At 34.0% G+C, this 22,326-nt stretch overlaps 1 protein-coding gene across 5 annotated transcripts in view; it reads left to right on the plus strand.

Annotated features, from left to right (window-relative positions):
* Positions 1-453: 453 nt before the first annotated feature.
* Positions 454-22,326, plus strand: part of sona (sol narae) — a 131,994-nt gene continuing 110,121 nt past the window's right edge. For 2 of the 5 annotated variants that reach the window (XM_069499876.1, XM_034969937.2), the window contains exon 1: positions 455-740. The gene's annotated coding sequence lies outside the window, so the exon portion shown is untranslated. Of the gene's footprint in view, positions 741-22,326 lie in introns of all 5 variants that reach the window. The other 3 variants (XM_034969941.2, XM_069499877.1, XM_034969939.2) reach the window with 2 other exon arrangements.

Below are 22,326 nucleotides of genomic sequence, written 5' to 3' on the forward strand. Positions count from 1 at the left end.
TAAAGTAGCCATTGTGTAACATAAAACAGTAACAACAGAAGAATAGTGTGAAAAAAACCAAAACTAAATCGACTGTGTGACTCTACATAAGGTAACGTAATAATATACATTATAGGTAAGTAATTATTTAGGTATTTGGTATACCTAATCTGGTGGGAGGCTCCGGCCGTGACTAGTTACCATCCTACCGTAAAAGACATACCGCCAAGTGATTTAGCGTTCCTGTACGATGACGCGTAGAAACAGATGCGAAGTATGGGTTTGCGTTACATTTTCCAAGTTTGCCCGCTTCCATCTGAAACTTCATCATCACTATTCACTTGTATCGGAATAAAAGGAAGGTATTTGGTATATACCTATCAAACTTCATGATAATTATTTTTGAAACAGGAAAACTCGTAAATAGGTGCCATTTTCTGAAAAAATATCATTCGCCGCCCCACTCTCGAGGCGAATGTTTATTGTATGGTAGCGTACGCGCAGGCCAGTCGCCGATTCGTCGTTGCCTGCGTTGTCCGCGCCGCGCGGCAAGAGTTTTCCAGCTACGGAAAAATTGTGTCGCGAGTGCCTCGGACACAAGGCAAAATTGAGACTGTGTCCTTCACCTTATCTGTGCTAGACTGTCCTGACTCTGTGTTAACGTGATGGATTGTGTGTATGGCGTATAAGTGTATACATAGTGATTTTCTTTGCGGTAGCGCCCCCGGTCCACCCTTCTGTTTCTGACACTTCCTTGCTACGTAAGTACTGTTCGCTATTGAGAAAATGAAAGGAATAGACTTACTTTACCTCGTAGTATCAATGCTTTTTAGGTCGCAGTTTAAAATTAAACTAGATCTAATTCAAAACCAATTAAAGTCTACTTTTAGGTAAGTACTAAATTATTAAAAAGGTAAGTAATGTAATGTTTTTATTATGAAGGTTCCTTGAATCTTGAGTAGGTACACCCGGAAAAATGACAATTTAATAATACAAGTAAGTTTCCTCACAAAAACAATGTATGTTGTGTAATCGTGTTGTGCAAACGTATTAGGTATGCGAATTTTGAAACTGAAAGTATTGCGAGAGGCTATATTCTAAACGATCGTATAGCGACAAAGGCGCTAATAAATTCAACCTATTAGAATTTCCGACTAGTAACTTTTAATGGCTTTGCGTGATTGGAAGCTGTTTTAAAATGCTTCATTTATAATCGGAGATTGTAAACTTAATTGAGGTTAACATTGTTAAATAAATCGTTACCCAAAATATATCCTTACATAAGTACGTCTAAAAAGGGTATTTCGTGTACGATTCGTGATTCGGAGATTGTTAAGTTGAGGTTAACGTTACTTTAATGTTATCTCAAAAAGTCCTTACTCCTTAAGGTCGATCCACACATGCGCACGCTTACGAACCGTGCTAACAGCGCGCAATGAACGCCTATGGAAGCTTCGCTGTCTATGTGTGCATGTGAATGTTGCGAATGCGTATAGCATGTGTGTACTCACTCCCAAAAACTCACGAACTTGTGCACGCCGTGATTTGTACAAGATGCACACGAATCGCGCGAAAACGACTCGTGAACACGTCCATGATATTCTTATGATGTGCCTTGTGAGCACGATTCGTGTGCGTGCGCAGGTGTGGATCAGCCTTTACGTTTTAGAATTTTTCTTTAAGATAAAAGTTACTTTCGTCGTAATTTTGAGGACGTTTGATCAATATATTATTGCTTAATAAAGTGTTGTCTGAAAATACCTACCTACCTAATTAGAACTTTTTGTGATAACATTTTATTAAGCACAAACACTTTATTAAGAAATGTTGTCTCACATACTATACATACACAAGTACCTATTTACCCAAACATTTTTGGTAACATCTTTATTATACCTTTTGAGTTTACATATTGTAGGTACTATAACTGAGTAAATACGAACACCCATTTTCAGGGACCTATTTAAAATAAACTGATAACAAAAAATAATAATAATTATAACAAGAAAAAAATTAAAATTTCCTTGCAGAATTAAAAAATGAAATTCAAGTAAATTTTGTTTCCTAATCTGTGACTGATCAAATTAAATTATACTGTTGCTGATTCGTCCATATTGCAATCCAATTTAAAAATGTTAACAACGATTTCCCAGGTGATTATTATCGGCCGAAATTTAAAAAAAAAATTTATAGTGTTTTTTGGCAATTAATAACGTCGTTAAATAACTTATCACAAAGCCAGAAGAAGAGAAAAAAAACTTATTATGGATAGATTGATTATTAATTTCGGCCGTTATTTGATCATCGAATAGAGTTTCGTAAGGCAACCCAAAGACACTCACGTATCTGTGCCTAGCCCGCGGCTTTGACTTCCAACGAGAATTTTAAAAGTCTGAATCCACGCGATTTAGATTTTTTTGAAAACTCTTTGATTTTCTGAGATTTCATGGGGTTTTCTTTTCGCGGTACCTTAAAATTATTTTACCAAATAAAAGTAGCCTTAGTTACTCCTTATAACAACTATCTGCGTGTTCCTTCAAAATTGTTCGGCCGTTTTGGAGATTAACCGGAACAAAAAGACAAACTGACAAAAATTAAAAAAAAAATTTTTTGTTATAAGTGCTGCACATACACTTTCATTTGGTAAAAAGCTGTTATTTTGACATTACAAAAAGACACCTGTATTTTATTTATTTGTATAGATTTGGAGAATGTAGGCGAGTCAACTGAGTTAAGGTTAACATTGCTCATGAAGCAAGATTAACCTTAAAATTAAGTGTTCATTTTAAATAGAGATCTTTATGAAAAGATAGAAAAGTTCCGTTATTATTGAAATTGGGCAATCTTAGAATACAGTAAAAACAAAAAGTATTTTCAGTAAATAACAATTATGTTTTGTTTCACGTTCTTGTATCTATCTATTGCAATTCTTGTATCTATCTATTGCATCACATTCTTTTAGAGTAACATAAAACTTGTATTTTGCAGACAAACAGGCTACTTTTTTATTTCGGAAAATTGAAGAGTTCCCACGGGATTCCAACGGAGAGGTACCCCTATTGTCTAGTTAGGTGTGAGTTATTTTTCTATTTAATCACTTGCTATATATTGTATTTTTCAGTTTGTTGTCTGAAACATGAATATTAGTCAGCAAGCGGAATTTAACGATGGATATAAATATTAATAAGCTGAATATGGGGATAAAATGGTGTTACACAATCCAAAGAATCACAGTACCTACCTATACCTACGTACCAGGTACCTAGGTAGTGCTCCTATAAACATATTATGTAGGTACATAATGAAATAAAAAGAAATGAAATTATTTCATATAGGACATCATGGTGCCACTTATGATAAGTCAAAACTCTACCAGCGGTTCGGAATGCATTAATTATTAGATTTTAAATTACGGAAACCTTTCGGATATGAACCGGTCTTTCAAAAGAATTATGTAAAACTAGATGACGCCCGCGACTCCGTCCGCGTGGGTTTAAGTTTTTAAAAATCCCGTGGGATCTTTTTGATATTCCGTATAAAAAGTATCCTTCCTCGGGATGCAAGCTATATCTGTACCAAATTTCGTTAGATTCGGTTGAACGGACGGGCCGTGAAAACCTCTAGCAGAGAGACAGACAGACAGACACACTTTCGCATTTATAATATGAATATGGATGAATCGTGATTTGCTCTACTTTTATGACGAAATAATGATAATCACCATCAAAATGGTGGTACCTACATGTTGACAGTTTGAAAATTCTCTTCCTGGCTATATTTATTTCGTAGATATTTTTAAACACGTCAGGTTCTTACAATATACCTAATCACTATAGATATCGATTTTTAATGTTTTTAATTATAGATATTTAATGTTAATTGTTAATGACATTTAAATTTCAAATCAATTTATCGATACGAAGATATACTTATTATTCTGGTTACAAAGACGTTTAAAAAATCATACATAATTAGGTAGGTATACTAAAATCGAATTTAATGATAATAGAAATAGAAAACTTCGTATTATAATAATAGTTTATCAATTAATGTATTTTGCTTTCTAATAGTTACTTAAGATATCGCAATATCTATACATATAAAATTAATTTGAGTAAAACTTTTAATAGTTTTTTTATTGAAAATAATGTCTATCAGGAGATTGCTGTATAAAAAAGTATTGTCAACTATATTAGTATTTTTTATCTATGGTCGAGTCGATTTTACAATCGATTCTCAACCGGTAAGTCGATAAAACCAAAACCAGTACCCGCCACCTTTGAACTATAAAGGTCCCAATAAACTACATGTCTGGGTTGCAATTTTATTTTAAACCCAAAATTACGACGATAAGTCAACATAATATTTGGATATAGATAATTACTATATAGGTAAAAAAATATAATTTATGGACCTGTGATATATTGTAACTATAAATATGCTATTTCCAAACTCTAGTAGAAAAACTTTAAAAACGATCTGATTTTTTAAATTCACGGGAGATAATGTTCAGTATGCTAGCATTATCTACTTTTTGGTGAGTAATGAGACAGAGTACCAGTAGGAAACTATGCGTCATATAAAGATAAATAAAAAATAAAAAAAATGAAAAATAAAAAATAATATCAGCTAGGATATTCCCTATTTAAATACGGAAGAGATACTGATTGTAAAAATTGGAGGCAGCTATATCTATCTATTCGTCATAATAATATAGAAATTTAAAAATTGTGTACATAACAATAATTTTTTATTAGGTAGGTACATTGTAACTACAATTTTTGCAAATTTGGTACATGAAAAATAAAATAAATAAATAATTTTATTAAATTCCTTATTTCCACTTTTGTTAATTAACTAGATGATGACATTTCAGAGATAGCTTACATCCCAGGACATAGGCTTCTTTTTAAGCCGGAAAAACTAAGTTTAAGCCGGAAAGTTCCCACTGGATTTTAAAAAACCTCGAACAAAATTGCGGGCATCATCTAGTATATAATTCATATTACATAGGCTGTTCTCAATTTATAAAATAGCTAATAAATACATGTCTGATAAATTAATTAGACGACAGGTTAAAAACATAATTTATACCCCATTAAGGATGATGTAACTCGACAGCCAAACAATCTAGAATCCGCATGACGCCCGTCTTTGTGGCCAAATATTTACACAAGCTTGAGAATAACCTTCGAGTGAAAACCTTTCGCATTTGGCCTAAGAGTTACTTTACACTGCTCTACATCTATACCTACTACTTAATAAAAGAGTTAAAGTTAAAGTTTGTAATTTTGAATGTTAATCCGGAACATGGAATCCGATTCTGAAAATTCGATAGTGAAAATTCTCTCACTGATGTTAGTGGTAAAGTAGAATAAAATACTCTTTTTCCGGTGTATAGGGAAAACCCTTTTAGGTCAAATTATTGTGTATTTTGCTAAAAAATCTTATAATATTATGTTCTATCTTATTATTTTATTTTATGATTTTAGAGAACTTCGATTCGCTATAAATAGGCTTTTATCTTTAGGAAATGAGATTGTTTAAAAAACCTACTAATTGGTTTATTCAAATTTGTAAATACCCAATTCCTTCAAATGTTACAATTTGTATAATTAAGCAACTTAATTAGCAAATTAATTGTTCTGAAATTTAAATGCCTACTTAATTGTTGGTATTAAATATAATCGTATAATACTTAATAATAATCGTAACCTTTGCTATACGAGTATAAAACGTAATGATATTACTTTTACTTAATTATATAACGTAAAGCCCTCTTATTATAGTTTATTGCTAATTTACTCCTTGAAAGTCATGGCTCTTGTCTCGAGTCTTAAGTCTAATTAAAAATTATTTGATAAATCGGCATTTTCAGCTTATTATATTATAAGGATTAGAAAAAAAAACAGTAAACCTTTTCAAGAAATGCTAACATTTTAATGAAAATCGCCTGTATAAAAATACACTTAATAAATAATTTATGGTTTTAAATAATTAAAACAAGAACATACAATATTTTCACCCTCTCAAACTTGGAGACTCAGCCACAGTTCATGACAGTTAGAAAACTTCCAACAAAACCTCGAGGCTTCGACGTCACTAGCAGGCCTCAAATGTTAGTATTGACGCAGCTAGCCCTAAGTAGCCCTATTTTTTTATGACCATGGCCCAATATGTGACATATGATCGATTCATGATCAAACCGAGAGTTCCCTCACTTTAGTTCACTCTAACTCCGCTAACTGGACGGAATCTAGTTCCCCGATCCTATGTCAGATGTAATACAAATTAATAACAGTCAAATAATGCTGTTCAATATGAACGGCGTCTGGTAAATCTTATATATATGAAAAATGAGAATATATTAAACTTTTACTTGAAATACCACAATATTGTAAAATAATAACACAACATCATTTTGAAGTAATAAATTCTAAGTGGTAAGTAGTAAAGATTTCGTAAACTAATATTAGACGAGGATATAAGATTATATACTAAAGGTGAGTGCCCACTTCAAAATATCAAATTTAATGTCACTATATTAATATTATATTATTAGCATCTTCACCCACACACAGTTTGTACAAGACTTATTTCTATAGATGCGGTGATTTAGATTTACTGCTTTAATGTGTTCTTCATTATACAAAGTTAGTACCTAAGTACCTAGTTACTGTTTGTAGGTTCGTAATTGTGAAGTTTTTTAAATTAATATTACTAAGGCACTTGTCCCACCGCCGCCGACAGCGAGAAATTAGTTGAGTTAAAATTAGAAGCAAGCAATGAGAATCGAGTGTGTAGTTGGGTTGGTTTTGTCACTGGGCTACGAGTGAGTCTGCGAGTGCGACGGGTAATTACTCCGCCGGTTGTTCGGATAGGCGGCTCAGACATCGAGAACGTCGTAACTCGCTGGACAATTATTTTTCTTTTTTTTATAATCCCGTGGGACTCATTGATTTTTCATTTTCCGAGATAAAAAGTAGGCTATGTTTTTTCGCGGGATACAAGCTATTTATGTAGCAAATTTAAAACATATATTTGCAAAGGCATAAATATAATATTACACTTAATATACGTAGGTACTCAGTTTTATAGTTCATACAACTTGATATAAAGCGGCATTTAAATAGTTTATCCTGTTTTACTGACGTTAAATTAACGTCTTGAGAAAAAATTGTTTTAAATCAGTCAATATTACTGCGTCCTTGTTTCAAATTAGGTATAGGTACTACCTGCATGATTAGAATTTTTTAAAGCCTTTCTTAGTGTACTTGGTAACACATTATACATAGATTTAAATAATATATTATTTTCGCCACTATTTAAAAATATAATATTATTATTTATGTATTTTTATTGTTTTGTGTTTTTACTCAAATACAATAAATTAAGTCGTTATAAAATAAAATATAAAAGACTTTTATGTTTAGTTATATTATAATAACGAACATACATGATTTTGGTTTTATAATTTATGTAACGTGACATAAAGACACACTAAAACTGTCTACGACACATTGACCTTTTAAGACATACATTATAAGTTCGCGACAGGTTAAGATGGCAATCGGGGTACGAGGCGGGGGGACGCCCCGCATAACCACACGTCACCCGCGCTCGCCCGCACCGGGTTAGCGCGGGGGCTGAGCGGGTGTGTGACGCGTTCGGTCCTCGATTGCCATCTCGACTTGTCGCGCACTATAGGTAGGTATATTCGTTTAAACTAATGAAGTTTTCGGCTTGCGTACGATACAGGTTTTATGACATAAGCAGACATATTAACATGTTCTAAATCATAATATGACGTTCGCTTTTAGACAGGCCACACAATCGGTTTTGAATAACCTTTAACATATTATTATACTTGAATTTGCCTATAACTACTTTTGCTTGGGGTGTTTAAAACCAAAAACAAATGGAAAACATAGAGTTATTTTCCACGGCTATATTTATTTATGGCTACAGATTTCTGTTTTCCTGAGGGATGACGTAAGTCCGTCTCTAGAATATGAGGTAGATTATTCTGTCTATGGCGTACCTAAGGCTAAGGGGAGTACATATTCCAAGAGGAGCCCAATGGGCATCGTACAAGAGAGGCATCGGCAATGCACGTTCTATAGTTCCCGGAAGCTCTTTATATTATGCCCTGTAGTTACTTGTATACAGATGGAGTATGATCACCGATTTTAGTGGTTAGAAATCCCACACAATCCGATGTCTGCATAAAGAGACCGTGTACCTTAAGAATATTTCCCCCCGTCAACAAAAAAAAAATGTTTATGGCAAGTTAACAATCAGTCAGATACTCTTCAACGTAGGTATTATTTATTAGACAAATTGGGGTAAGGTTTATGAAAGTAAAGTATCGATGCTTAGATATGAATAAAATAGCAGCTTCAAGTTGGTTTCATAATAATAATCGATATAAAACATTCGTATCACAACAATAAGCGATTGATCTTTTATCATACGCCCGCTATCGTTATTAAGATTTAGTTTTATCGATTGTTATCAGTATTCGTGATCAATCAGTAATCACGTAGTGTTCGAAGGTGATTCGTAATTATATATTTAATTGATCAGATCAGATTTAAGCCGATTGTTTTGATCTCATAATTCTAATTTTAATTTTATAAATGTTATATAGTTGTTAGTTGACTTGCATGCATGAGTTTTACTATACATACATTAAGTAAGTACTATATAGGATTTTATACATTGTGTTTTTTTTTAATGAAAATATTACAAGCTAGCCTTATCTATGCAAATCATGCCCGCGTGGAATGGTGCCAAGAATACCGGCTGCATTTCCGCGCTGGACAGCCAAGCTGATCCGTTGCGCAAAAAATGAGCCAGGCCTTCTGTCACCAGATTAATTGCGGTGATATGTCTCTAAAATTTTTTTAGCACTAAGACTCCATGGCCACGGTAATGTTATCGATATTACCGTGCCATGGCCCTTCTAGGGTCTCCACGGCAACGGCAAACGGAACAAAAATGTAACTCTTGATAAAAGAAGCATACTTGCGCCGTTTGCCGTTTTATATATTCGTTCTATAGGTATCTGAAGTGACTTGAGATTGAACCTTCTGAGTCTAAATCTACTCTTAGAAAGAAAAGGGTTAGGCCATTGTCCAACGCGCTCGCCTAGTGCGAATTGGTAGACTTCACACCAGCATTGAGAACATTGTGGTAAACTCTCAGGCATGCAGGGTTCCTTATAACGTTTTTCTTTACATTGAAATCAACACATATATAGCTCCATAAAGTATTAGAGCCGTGTGCCCGGGATCCTCTCGAATAGGAAGTGGAAGTCTTAACCATTAATCTATCACCGCTTTTTAATTTGAGTATTATACATCAGTAAATTATATGGTGCGGGAAAACGGTTTTTTTTCTATAATAACAATATTGTGTCATTTTTCTTCCATTTCTTGATATTTCTTTTAATTACAAAAAATGTAAAGGTTAGACTACGAGTTATTTTGAAAACGATTCTTTGATTTGCGGAATAAGTTATGATGTACCTACCTACCTAATACCTGCCTAATGCCACGATGTCATACTTTAATTCTGGGTTCAAAGGTGAAGTGACTTACTACTTTATGTATCTATCTAATGCGTGTGTTTGTAACAAAGCAAAGATTGTCATGAAGAATAATATATTATTAATAACCGTTTTATATCGCATGCAATAAATTGATATGTATAAATGTAGATATACCTAGATATACAATACATGTGTTTGTTAGAGTAGTGTGAGGCTGTTAATTAGAATTCAATATTGATTCTCAAACTGGTTTCTGTTACACAAGCCCGGTTGTTTGACATGAAAATACAAATCGAAGTTCTAGCCTTGCTCTAGGCTTGTGCTTACAATATCTTTTATTTGATAACAAACAGTACCTATCTGTCAACGGAATACATTAATTTTGTTACTAATTATAGAAAGAAAAAAGAATCCAGATATTCTTATATTCAGTTTTAATTATTAGTACTCAAAGTACTTTTATTTAAGTAGGTACGGTAAACAAAAGAACAGGAAAAGCACGTAGGTACCCGTAAACACCAATCAATATTATCAAAATATATTATAGTAAAATATGAGTAAGAAAACATACTGCTTGATTATCTTGCAGATTTTTTACGATTAATACAGTATAGATAAACCCATCACACATAATTTCAGCCTGTGGGTGTCCACTTCGTTTCCTAAAGTGTCCCACCACAATCATTCAGCATTTCTCAACCCGCCACTTCCCACCATTCTCTTTATATCGTCGGTTCATCTTGCTGGAGAGAGCCCCAAACAATGCTTCTTCAATCTTCTCTCTGGCTAGTTTCCGCACTTAAATGTTTCCGTCTGTTGTGCGTAACTAAGCTTGTCTACGTGTTCGCGGTATCCACTCTAGAATTTTTCGGCTCCTACGACAAGTATGGCCTGCCTGGTACTGGCACTTCAACCACATGAATAGTTATTTGCTTCAACTTGCTGATAGTTTGAACTATGTTAGTGACTGTAGGGGAACTGCTTACGCTAGCATCTAGCCACTCGGGCATATATTGTAAGAAATAGCGTCAGTAGTTCAGTTGCTCCCGGCCCGCCGTAGTGTTAAGTCCTTCCTTATCAGTTGTCACAGTATGTAATCTATTTTATGTAACTGCAATAAATCCCTAATGATTTGGTGAACTTGGTGTTATTTAAACTTGATAGACTGAGCAAGAACACGGCGCTATCTAGTGGTAAGGTGAAGCCACATAACAGGTAAACTGGTAACACTAATAAACCCCAAACTCCAAGCGCCAAAGTGACCTTGGATCTCTTACGGATCTTTTAATATTAGATTATTTCTGCATTCTGAAGCGGTGGTAGAGTCGTGTAGGTAGCAAGATGACACTAGTTGTCTTGCAGGAGTGAAATAAATAAATTTTGATTTGATTTTCTGATTTTGAATCTTATCCTTCACAGAAATAGAAATAGGCTTCTCAATAGCTCCATGCGCTACTTTAAGTTGGTGGGTCAAGCACTTTGTCAGTGTCCACGCTTCAGCGCCATACTTAAAACTGATTAAATACTTTCGTCTTCACTTCTTCGGGCATTGAGGTATTGACGATACGAAGACTTGACTTAATTTTCCAGTCGGTTGCAATTTAAAGGGTTTAATTATTGAGAGAAAATATTATAAAAGCATAGGTATAAGTTCTACGAGTATGTCATTCGTCTGCCTGGATGATGACAAAGGAGCCAGATTATCAGATAATAATGTATGTGATGATATTAGGTATGTGTTGCAAAATCAGAATTTTGCCTAAAATTAGAATGTATTAGAAGGTGCAGTAATAAAAATGCACGCAACGCGTCCGAGAGGTGAAGGTTGCGTGAAAATATAATTAGTATAAAGTGCCATACGTAGGGTTTCCAGCTCTTTGCATTTGGTAGGATCGTCCATTTTAAAAGTTAACAAAATATGGCAACAATTGACTTGACTTTATATCGTCATTTTTTCATTACCTGTCGTTTAATCTAGCTGACCCGCCACTGAAATGGATGATGAAAATCATGTTGCTTCAAAAACAGTTCGGCAATCGCAGATCCAGCGTACTTGTAAGTATCAGTAGAAGTCCGCTAACTGACTAACAAACTATAGTAGAGATGTAGGCAAGCTCGTCCTCATTTCACTATAACTTGTCCCCTGCCGTCATGTTGGCACCAATTAGGGTTTATTATTGTGTGATTTGCAATGGTGCCAGCATAGCGTCAGGGGACAAGTTGTAGTGAACGGTCCGTAGTAAAATTTAAAATATAAAATGACAGGTAACAATGGAGAATTTACGAAACCTATCATAAATAACAAACTGTGATTGCAAATTCAATTGCCAATTGCCAATATCGAAGAATCTTTGAGCAGCGCATATTACATAAAATGTCCATAGAGCAATGTACGCGCAGAGTTTACATAACATAACCTTTAAGTTCCCGACCTGTACCGTTTTGCAATCGGTAGCATCTTACAAGCTGTAATAGTCTAATAGATGTTGCATTTTGCTTTCGCCTCACCGCACCGTCTCAAACGTGACCTCTCACTTCTATGTGTTTATTTACTCTGTGTCTTATATTACTCTAAAAGCGATTACGACACTTGACTTTCAGTTTCAGTATTAACTTTTATTGTTGTGATGCAATTGATTGGCGTTACAGCTGTAATAAAAGACCGTACTAAGAGTATGACTCAATAATTATGGCGGAATGAAAAAAAAGGAGTACCTAAACCTGCCAATCCGCACTTGGCCAGCGTGGTGGACTATAGCCAAACCTTTTTCATTCGGAGAGGAGACCCGTGCTCAGCAGTAAGACAGCGATGGGTTGATGATGATGACAAAGAAAAAGTTTAAGATGTTTACAAAAATAACAAAAAGTGTGTGTAAGGCTCGTATGATATGTATTATTTTCTACAGCTGGTGATACTCACAACTTTTACATCCTATCTAAGTTTCGGTTTTTTGAAATTCTCATGGGAACCCTTAGCTTTTCCGGAGCTACAAGTAGCCCCGGGACGCAAGCTACATCTATACCACATTTAGTTAAAATCGGTAAAACGGATGGGCCGTGAAAACCTAGTAGATAGACAGACAGACCTTTCGCAATTATAGTATTAGTATCGATATCTTTATAATTCTGTTAGGTATTAATAAACATAATCATAATCATTTAACTTGGCCCAGCAAATTAGGATACTATTATTACTATGAATGAATACCTAAATAGGTATAGAAATATCCAATATCTATTATTTTATTCCTGGAGATTATTTGTTTATACTTTATGCACTTACTATATTTTTGGCAAATCACAAATGTCTTAAAGAACAGTACTAATATTTATTTTTTAAGGAATCTACTCTTTAAATAAAGGGTTACTTATATTGAAAGATTTAATATGGCCAATGAATATTTTATTCGATGACCGTTAGGTGTTAATATTTTAAAAACACTGAGCCCAGAATTTGTGCAAACAGTATTGCTGGGATCATTGACCTACGATGTGAATTTAGGACCGTATCAAGTACACAGAACTCAGTAGTCAAGTTTAGTGATGTAGAGATAAGATAAATATACTTTCTGATGTCAATTCTACGACTAACTGTGGTCTATGTAAAATTTTTATGGTCTGTATTATATATTTATTTAATTTGTTCGGTAAACTAAGAATTGTAGTTTAGTGATGCCATTTAATTAAGGGAAAATCTTAATTAAAACCATAATACTTATTTATGAAGTTATGACTCTTGGAAATATTGATTTTATTTAGGGTGTTTTAAAGGCAACTTCGTTGGTCAATAAACTGTATGAAAGCCTTCAAATGTAGCTTGTATAAACATATTATTGTTTTAGTAAAATAAAAACGTAATACCAAACGTTGATTTTGAGTTGTCAAAACACTTAAAACATCGAACATCTCATTCTTATCCCGCCCATAAATGTTGATTGAAATAGCATGCTGTTATGTACGACCACTGACCAGCTGCTACAAATGCTAACACTATTTACAGAACACATCCGATTAAATAGTCTCTCGACACTGCGGATTAAAAAAGAGAAAAAAGCACACAGAAGGCTTTTATCATAACTAGGTGCTTACTGTTCTAAACATCTCGAAAGTGCATTGACGTTTGAAGTGTACAAGAGTTTTGGTTCATCTTTATCTAACGGAATCTCATGTACCGTACATCATGTCTCATTAGATTTGTATTGATTTTCGCACCTTATGTTTACTGTCTTTTTTAATGGAATTTATTATCCTCCTTGGCACAGCGCGACGGTTTTATGCAAGATGTCAGGTCGAAATCAATTTGAGGTAATAGCCTACCCTAATGTAGGGATATCAATGATCTCTTTAGACTACCTACATGTATTTTCAATGCTGTAGGCGACGATGTCGTGGGCATAAGCTAGTCTAAATATATAAATGGAAAAGCTGACTGACTGATCTATCAACGCACAGCTCAAACTACTGGACGGTCTGGGCTGAAATTTGGCATGCAGATAACTATTATGACGTATATATCTGCTAAGAAAGGATTTTTGAAAATTCAATCCCTAAAGGGGTAAAACAGGGGTTTGAAATTTGTCTAGTCCACGCAGACTAAGTTGCGGGCAATAGCTAGTAATTAATAAAATTAATAGATTTGCTCAGCTAAATCCTAAACAAAAACATGATCATAAATTTGAAATTATGAGGGCAAACCAGTTCAGGAGCGTTATTTTCTTTCGCCAATAACATGAGGTGTAAAGTTACATACATACGTGTTTTTTTATTTAATAAATAATTTATAAGAACACTTCTATTTTAAATTTTCTCATTAAATTAGATAATTTTGTCAGTTTTGTTATTTAGTGTATTTTTATTTATCTTTTTATTCGAGATATAGGTACATATGTTTCATTTACGTTGGTACCTATTGGTGACCCAAGATTTTTTTTTATGTCGGCAGAATTGAATAGTGACATTCTCCTCTCTCCTACTTACATCTACTGACTGATACTTAAATCTTTTCGCTTTGCTGGGGTAGATAACTAGGTTCTACTTGAACTACTGGCTTAAATCACCGTAATATGGAGGAAATAGGTGCACCAAAATTACCATAAATTATATCAATGTTCCCATCATAACTTCCGTTAGGTAGGTAACTACAGTACTAAAATAAAAAACATTTTTCGTTTCTTCAATCTCCAGCTCTTATAAAATCAATATAATATCTTGAAATGAGAATTTTTTCTACAATTGTAAATAATCATCGTTTAAAATGATAGGTAGGTATACCAATTAGTCAAATTCCTTATAGCAGGCATTGTACTAAATTAGTATTTATAGAAGGACTATTACAAACAAAAATTGAATTCTATAAAGTTGTCTAAGGCCCAAGCAGACACGATGCTTTGTGTATGCTGTGACCCTAAATAAGTATGACACACATCAAATTATTATAAGCAAATAAAGTTGTGGTGCCTGGTAACACCGAACACGTATGGCATTTCCGGTTCACGTGTTCGACCTGTTGTAACATGTTCTTAAATTATAAGTTAGGTAGGTATATTCCATGAATTAAGGTGACTGATTAAGGTGAAGTTTATGTTATTTTGAGTTGTCGCTAAGCACTCGGCTATGATTCTATTTGCTTTGATTTGTGGACCCGTTAAATCCTATAGACGAATAAATTAAAAGCCACTTTGGTGGTCAATGAGTTAGTTTAATTCACGAAGTCAACGAGCGGACTAAAATGCGAAAGGTTGACAGTTCAAATTCTCCCACTTGCATGTTATATCGTTATATACACCTAGCACAATTTCAATTTAAAATAGGCAGCGAGTCAACAACTACTATAGCCTAGAACAGACTGCCATATTTCGAAACATTTGTTACGCTCGTAGGCATCTCGTAGGTATCGTTGCCCAAAAGTGCATAAACACCGCGCCAGTATAGCTATGTAGTCTATGGCGCTACGCGCATGCGTGTCGTACGAATTTGCCTTCACTTTTTAAAATACGAATGTATAAGCTTACCAGTCTAGAATCTTAGTAAATAGACATCTTTCTCTACCTAGGTGTCTACTTATTACACATCAAGCAAATTGTGGTTTTTAAGCAGTAACCACATAAGCATGACTAATCTTCGCTAAACTAATCTTTTCAATGTACCTAATGTAACATTAATGAGACGCAGTATAATTTAGCGAACGGCTATTTATACTTATAAGATTAATAGGAAAAATATTTTTTGGTCAAAGGAATGAAAATCTTATTAAATACCCTCTAAAATTTTTCAAAAAATTTCATCATTTTTAAAGAAATTTATTTAAAAAAAAGAAGTTAAAGTTAGACGAACCTCTCCTTTTTTTTGCTCTACGTTCGTAACACTTCACATCATAATGTTTGCATACAATAACCAACCACACTTTCGTAATGAAAAAGTGTTATACTTTTTATTTTAATAAAATTCCCAGAAATTATGGTAAGATTACATAACTTAAACGTAGCGCGTAACAAACTGCCTTTTAAACTTAATTCTCATGTGGTAGAGTATAATTTCGTTTGACAGGAAAACAATCCGAAAAGCATAGTCTGCAATGGATTTTATATTTTATGTATTGCCAATAGGATTTATTTTCAATCAATAGTGGCGTTCGTGACTGAAAAGTAGAGCACAGTTCAGTACAGGTTATTGTGTAATATTCTAGTACTTTTTTGGTAAATTAAATCAAAGCTAAGAAAACCGGAACGAAGGCATTCGTACCGGTATTTCAGAATAGAAAATGTTCAAAAAAATTGATTTTAACTGTTTTTGAGAACAAACATGTTTTTCAATTCTCGGAAATTGCTGTGATTGTGACATTCTTAAGCAAATGACATTCTTGGGTCAGACAGACATAACTACAAAAATATTATTAGGTATACAACCACATGACTTTAAAAAGTGAATACAAATTCGTACGCTTGTGTGTGTGACAGAGATACGCGTAGCACTAGCAACACAGACTATACAGATTATAAGTACCTAAGTAAGTATTGATCTTTTGACGCCTTTAACGCCAGAACCGTTGAAATATTATAGAGGAAGAGCCTGTGAGGGCCAGACCTTCGTTATTTTATAAAAGCTGAAAGTTTCTCTGCGCATTATCCCCAACACAGGGAGGAAAGAACAGCGACTATGAATATTGAACCCGGAACCCCTAGTTATTAAAGCAAAGACACTAATAAATAAAAGCTTAGTCTAAACTTAAAGTCTGGCTTTGAATGTTAAGTAAGCGACTGTTATAATGTCGGGTACAGCGTATTTTGTTTGACAATAAAATGTTCCTATATTGACATTTTGCTGTCAGACAAAATACGGCACAGGCCTAGAAATACACGTTCGCTAAGCTAAGGGTGCGGTCTCATTAGGCGTATAGTTTGCGGCTGATCCTAAGTCGGAGTGTGTTTTAAGCAATTAAATATCACTTGCTTTAACATTCAAGGAAAACATCGTAAGAAAATCTGTTTGCTTAAGTATTCTCCATAATATTTTCAAAGGTGAAGTCTGCAAACTGCACTTGGCCAGCGTGTTGCACTGTGGCCAACTCTTGAGAATAACTTGAACTCTTTCTTTTTCTGAGAGGAGATCCGTCTTCAATAGTGGGGTTTGGGATGAGATGATAACTCACAATGCAATAACACACAAAAAAAATTAGTGTTAAGGGCTTATTCACCTTTCTAAATCCTAAGTTTTTAATAATTTTAGTGTGGTCGCTGTATGAAGCATCATCCAAACCTGCGCGACAGTGTGGCTAATTCTATTGTACACAATCTTTAAACTAAACTAAAATGGAACTCCTAAATCTATCGGTATCCCTTTCATAATGTTGCTTGCGGAAAAGGCTAGCACTATATTTAGACATGTTAATTAAGTTTAGTTTAGAGAATCGGCCCCATTGTGCTACGAAGTGGGAACATCGGCCGCGCGGCGGAGCCTACGCGACCATTACACTTTGCGTCGTAGACGCTCCCGCATCGCATCCCGCATCCCGCGTTCATGACGTGCAGTGTGCACAGATTTAGATGTAGCTTTAGCAGCAAACCGTACGCCCGGTTAGGCCGCAATCTAATAAGTACTACATGCCTAATACGATAAACCTAATACTGTTCACGATTGTGTCGGAAGTGTTACGTCATGGCCAACTTTCGATCAGGCCGCAATCCGCGGCGCGCGCGCATGTGAACGGCAGACATCGGTATTGCGATGTATTGATCGTAATAATTGAGTCATTAATTACCTAACTAGACTAGGTCTCGCGTTTTCATAGAGATTTTTATCTGCTCTTTTCTTTCTATATCTATATTCCTACATATTATACCAGCTAATGTCCACGGGAACTCGTTGATTTTCGGGATAAGGAATGTCTAAATCCGTTCAGTTTCAGCGTGCAGACAAAAAAAAAATTTTTTTTTGTGCTCTTTATCTATAATATCTAATGCTTCCTCCGATTAAAATTTTCAAATCATCCAGTCTCAACTTTATTAAGTGTATAGATGTACGTGTTGAGATTTTCTCTACGACATAGACCTCCGCTAACAAAGGATTATTATTAGAAATTCCACCTGAGCGAAATCCAGGGCCTGGTGGCTCAGTTAGTAATAGTATAAGTATACCTCATTATTTCTACCTACCTACTAAGAGAACCCTTTTGTGCCTTTTGCTTATCAAGTTTTCTTTAATAATTTATAATCGTTAAATAATGTTTTTCTAAACATATCTATAATAATATTTTAATGAATAAATTTTAATTAATTATAAACTAGTTTTTAAACAGCGTGAGAAAATAAAAAGGTTTTTAATATTAAAGGACCAGCTGTGAGCAAAAGTTATAAATAACAATACGAGTTTTTTTGAACGAACATAATTAATTATTATTTTTCTTAGAAAAAAAACTCATAAACATAATCAAGATAAAAATAAGATAGGTATATTCTAATGTTTAATCCAGATTACCATAGATAGTGACTAGTAGGTAAAGATAAGCATAAAAAAATCAATCAGCTGATTTAAAAAAATACGTGCAATTAAAAATTAGACAAGTATTTTCCTTGTAGATTTCCAGTGCTCTCAAATTATGTTGATGGCCCAATACCTGTTTAGAGCTGAGTTAAGCCGCAAGGGGCGAGATATTTATGACGTTCTAAACTTTAATTTTGCAAGGTTCTATCTAACTTTTTAAGCACACGCGATGTTTTGTGTCTCATATAACTGAAAAGGGTATGAATTTTCTTCCGCCGTTTTCTCGTCTAACTATAAACTCAGTTAACATCAACGAAATTCCAATACTGGCTACTGACGCTTTCTTTTGTTGGAAAATCTCGAAATGTGCGATTATAGATTTTTTTACATTACACCGAATTTGAAATTAGAATTCACCTACAAGAAATACAAATACACATTCAAAGTTCACTTTTGCCGTACTGAAAATAATCTAGTTCTCGTATAAATAGAATAAAATTTCATACTGCGATAAGCGTTCTCCAAATTCATTTTAAATATTTTGTTCGAAATATCATCTAAAATTTTAGTATCAATAACTTATGCTTTTCTTATTAATTCTATAACAAAAGCTTGAATAAATTATAATTAATTATATTAGGTATACTAGACGCGACAAAATAATAAATGTTTATATTTGGATATATACCTAGAAATTGGCCAAGCACGAATCTTTCTGTAATACTTACATATTTTTTTAAACAATGACATGATCCGAATAAAATAAAATCACAGTATGTATAATATTACGGTATTGTGAAATGTATAGGTGTACCATCGTCTTATAATATCTTTTTGGGCTCTGGCAAACGGTTAATTTTGGAATTAATTTTAACTTTCGTACGGTACCCTAAAAACCCATAAATAAAGCTTTTTTGGCTTTATACGAACACGAACAAGATGAAGCGATTCAATTCACCACGATTAGCATAAAACTCAGGTTTTAGTGTAATCTCTGATATATTTTACAAGTCCCAAAGTCATGTCCGTTTTCATTGGTCACGAAATATCAATTTTCTTGCTGGGTACATTGCAATTTGGATTTTTTCTGTTGTTGTTGCTGTTTTATTTTGTAAAAAATAAAGTAATTTTGAATGTTATTTCAATATTGTGATTGTTTGCAAAAAGGTACTTCGTTTACCTAAGTAAACGATACTTTTTATTGTAATTTGTTAATCAATATTGTTATTCAGATTAGTTACAAGTAAAGTATGTAATTTATAATAATTTTGTTAAGGGGTTATAAAATTATTATTAGCTGACCGGAAGCTGAAATCGGATATTATCGATCTCTTACATCTAAACTCACAAACATTACCTCTTTATAATGTTAGTGCAGATTATAGAATTGATGCTTTTCAACGTATTATTGATGATTGAAATGAATCATCATGATTTTTAACTATTTGGCAATACCACTGCGGCGGCGGTATAAAAAGTTCTCCTAAAAACCTAACTTATGCAACCAGAATTGTACTACGAATTGTTAACACCATCATAATAATCTTGTTTATTTTTCCGGTCACGTCCGGTATGATAGACCGATTTCCACTTTTTGCTACAGAAAACCACGAAAACTAATTTTTATTGGTAATAAATTGACAACTTAAGGGTCTTCCTACATTTATTTATGCCGTTCCGTTTGATGACTGTGCGAATCAGTGCAGAAAACTGTAAGGCCGCGGGCACATTGGTAGAGAAGGCTAAGCTTTTTTGGTAGTTTTTTAAATCACACGCCCAGGCGAGCATCCTGAAAAATGTCGGTTGCCAGCCCCGATTATTTATCAATTGACAGAAAGGCTGACTCATTTTTGCGCTAAGGATCAGCCTCGCTGTCTAGCGCGGAAATGCAGCCAATAGGTAGGTACATAATATATTTACTTGGCATTAGGTACTCCACGCGGGCACGATTTGTACAGTAATTCGGTGCGGCTTTAAGTTTCATTGTGACATTTTCAAAAAAAAAAAAAAAGTTTTCGTAAGAAGAAATGTACGACGAAATACCTCGATATCTTGGCTCCATAGATACTCTACAATTAACTCGTTTTTTTTTGCTAAAAAACTCAGTTTAGCGATTCAGTTCAAAAATGCAGCTTACATTCTTGTTACCATTACGTGCGGGATTATTTAAATAGCATGAGATTTATGTTGTTAAATAACAATAGAAACATGTCATGTTTGTTTAGGAGAAATATAACTATTTGACATTTAACATCCGCAATGCTGGGTTTTTGTTACCTATATTTTAATATACCTGGGTCTACTCCGGAATCTAGGTCAAATAATCTAGAATAGGTGTTAAAGTCCGATAACGAAAATAGAGAAGCTATCTACAAAAATATACAAAACGATTTATCCTGACTGACAAAGCTGATTATGGACTGAAATTTTTTAGTCAACCCATTTGCAATATATATTTATTGATATATTTAATTTGATATAAAATATTTTTCATCCGATAACCAGGTCGATGAAGGTCTTTTTATACCTTATATATATATATATAGGTTTTTTATAGGGATCTTAGACTATTAGGAAAGGATGTTTGGAAATCCCACCCCCAATGGGGTTAATAGAGGATGGGATTTTTTTATGAAAGTCCGTTATTTTTCTATAGTCTCGGGCTTTCGGGCAAAATGAAAAGTAGGTGTCTACATGTCTTACGATTTTCAAAAATTCTACTCGAGCGAAGCTGGGGCGGATCAACTAGTTTTGGGATAAATTCATTTTATCTGTTGGTCTACAATTATCAAAATACATATAGACCATAATAAACAGTACGCCACCATTAATAACGCCGAAATAAATTGAACCTAAAGTAAGTAGGATGTATAACAAAAACATTTATTACCTAATTAATATGCTTAAATAATAAGCTACAAACAAACTGCAACCACGATATTGGTTTTTGTTTAAGTTAACATTCTCAGCATTTATTAAGGAGAATTATACCTAAAAGTAATTTTTTGCTGCAAACGAGGGGGTAGGTATGAGAAAACACTGAAAATTCCCTCTATTCTAACAACCTATAGGTACTTATTTAAGTCCATCAAATGAACATCAAATTAATATTAAATCCGTCAAGGTTGCGTCACCAACATGCTGGTGTTAATAGCTTTTAAACTTTGTTCCTTAACGCAACCTGTTAAGATGCAACTATTGATGGAAGATTTCCTTTTTAGCTCCGAAAAGGTTCTAATTCTGTTTTGATAATATAGTTTTCCCTTCTGTGATCGGCGGTCCCCACTGAATGCAATTTTTTTATAATTTTCTACGTTTCTACCGTGCATGTTGCGAATATTAATTTCAATTTATCCACATTTTCTAAAATTTAAACACATCCACGTTAGAACTGCTTTTTTGTCACGGAGTAGTAATGACATTTTAATTGTGTACTAAGAACGCCGTCAAACAGGCGTATAATATAAAGTAAGTTAATTATACACTTAGGTAATATCATGGTAATACCAAACGTAGAAGGTTTCATAGTGTTGATAAAAACTGTGTGGTACCTTAATACATTTTTATAAGTCTTTAACTGGTAGACAGGCGGTCACGCGCCTAAGCCAAACTTGGATAAATCATTAACTCCTCATTCGGATCAATCGGAAATCAAATCCGGTACGTTTTACTTGCAAGGCACCGTTGCTTTTCCTACACAAGAGCTGTTACTTATTTAATTGATTTATTTTCTCTGATTGGGCCAACTCTTTGACATTGCTCTTTGATTTTCTGGCATAAAAAGTAGTCTAGGCCCGTCTCCAGGATGCAAGCTA

Source organism: Maniola hyperantus, chromosome 7 (genome assembly GCF_902806685.2).
Source record: "Maniola hyperantus chromosome 7, iAphHyp1.2, whole genome shotgun sequence".
Lineage (NCBI taxonomy): Eukaryota > Metazoa > Arthropoda > Insecta > Lepidoptera > Nymphalidae > Maniola > Maniola hyperantus.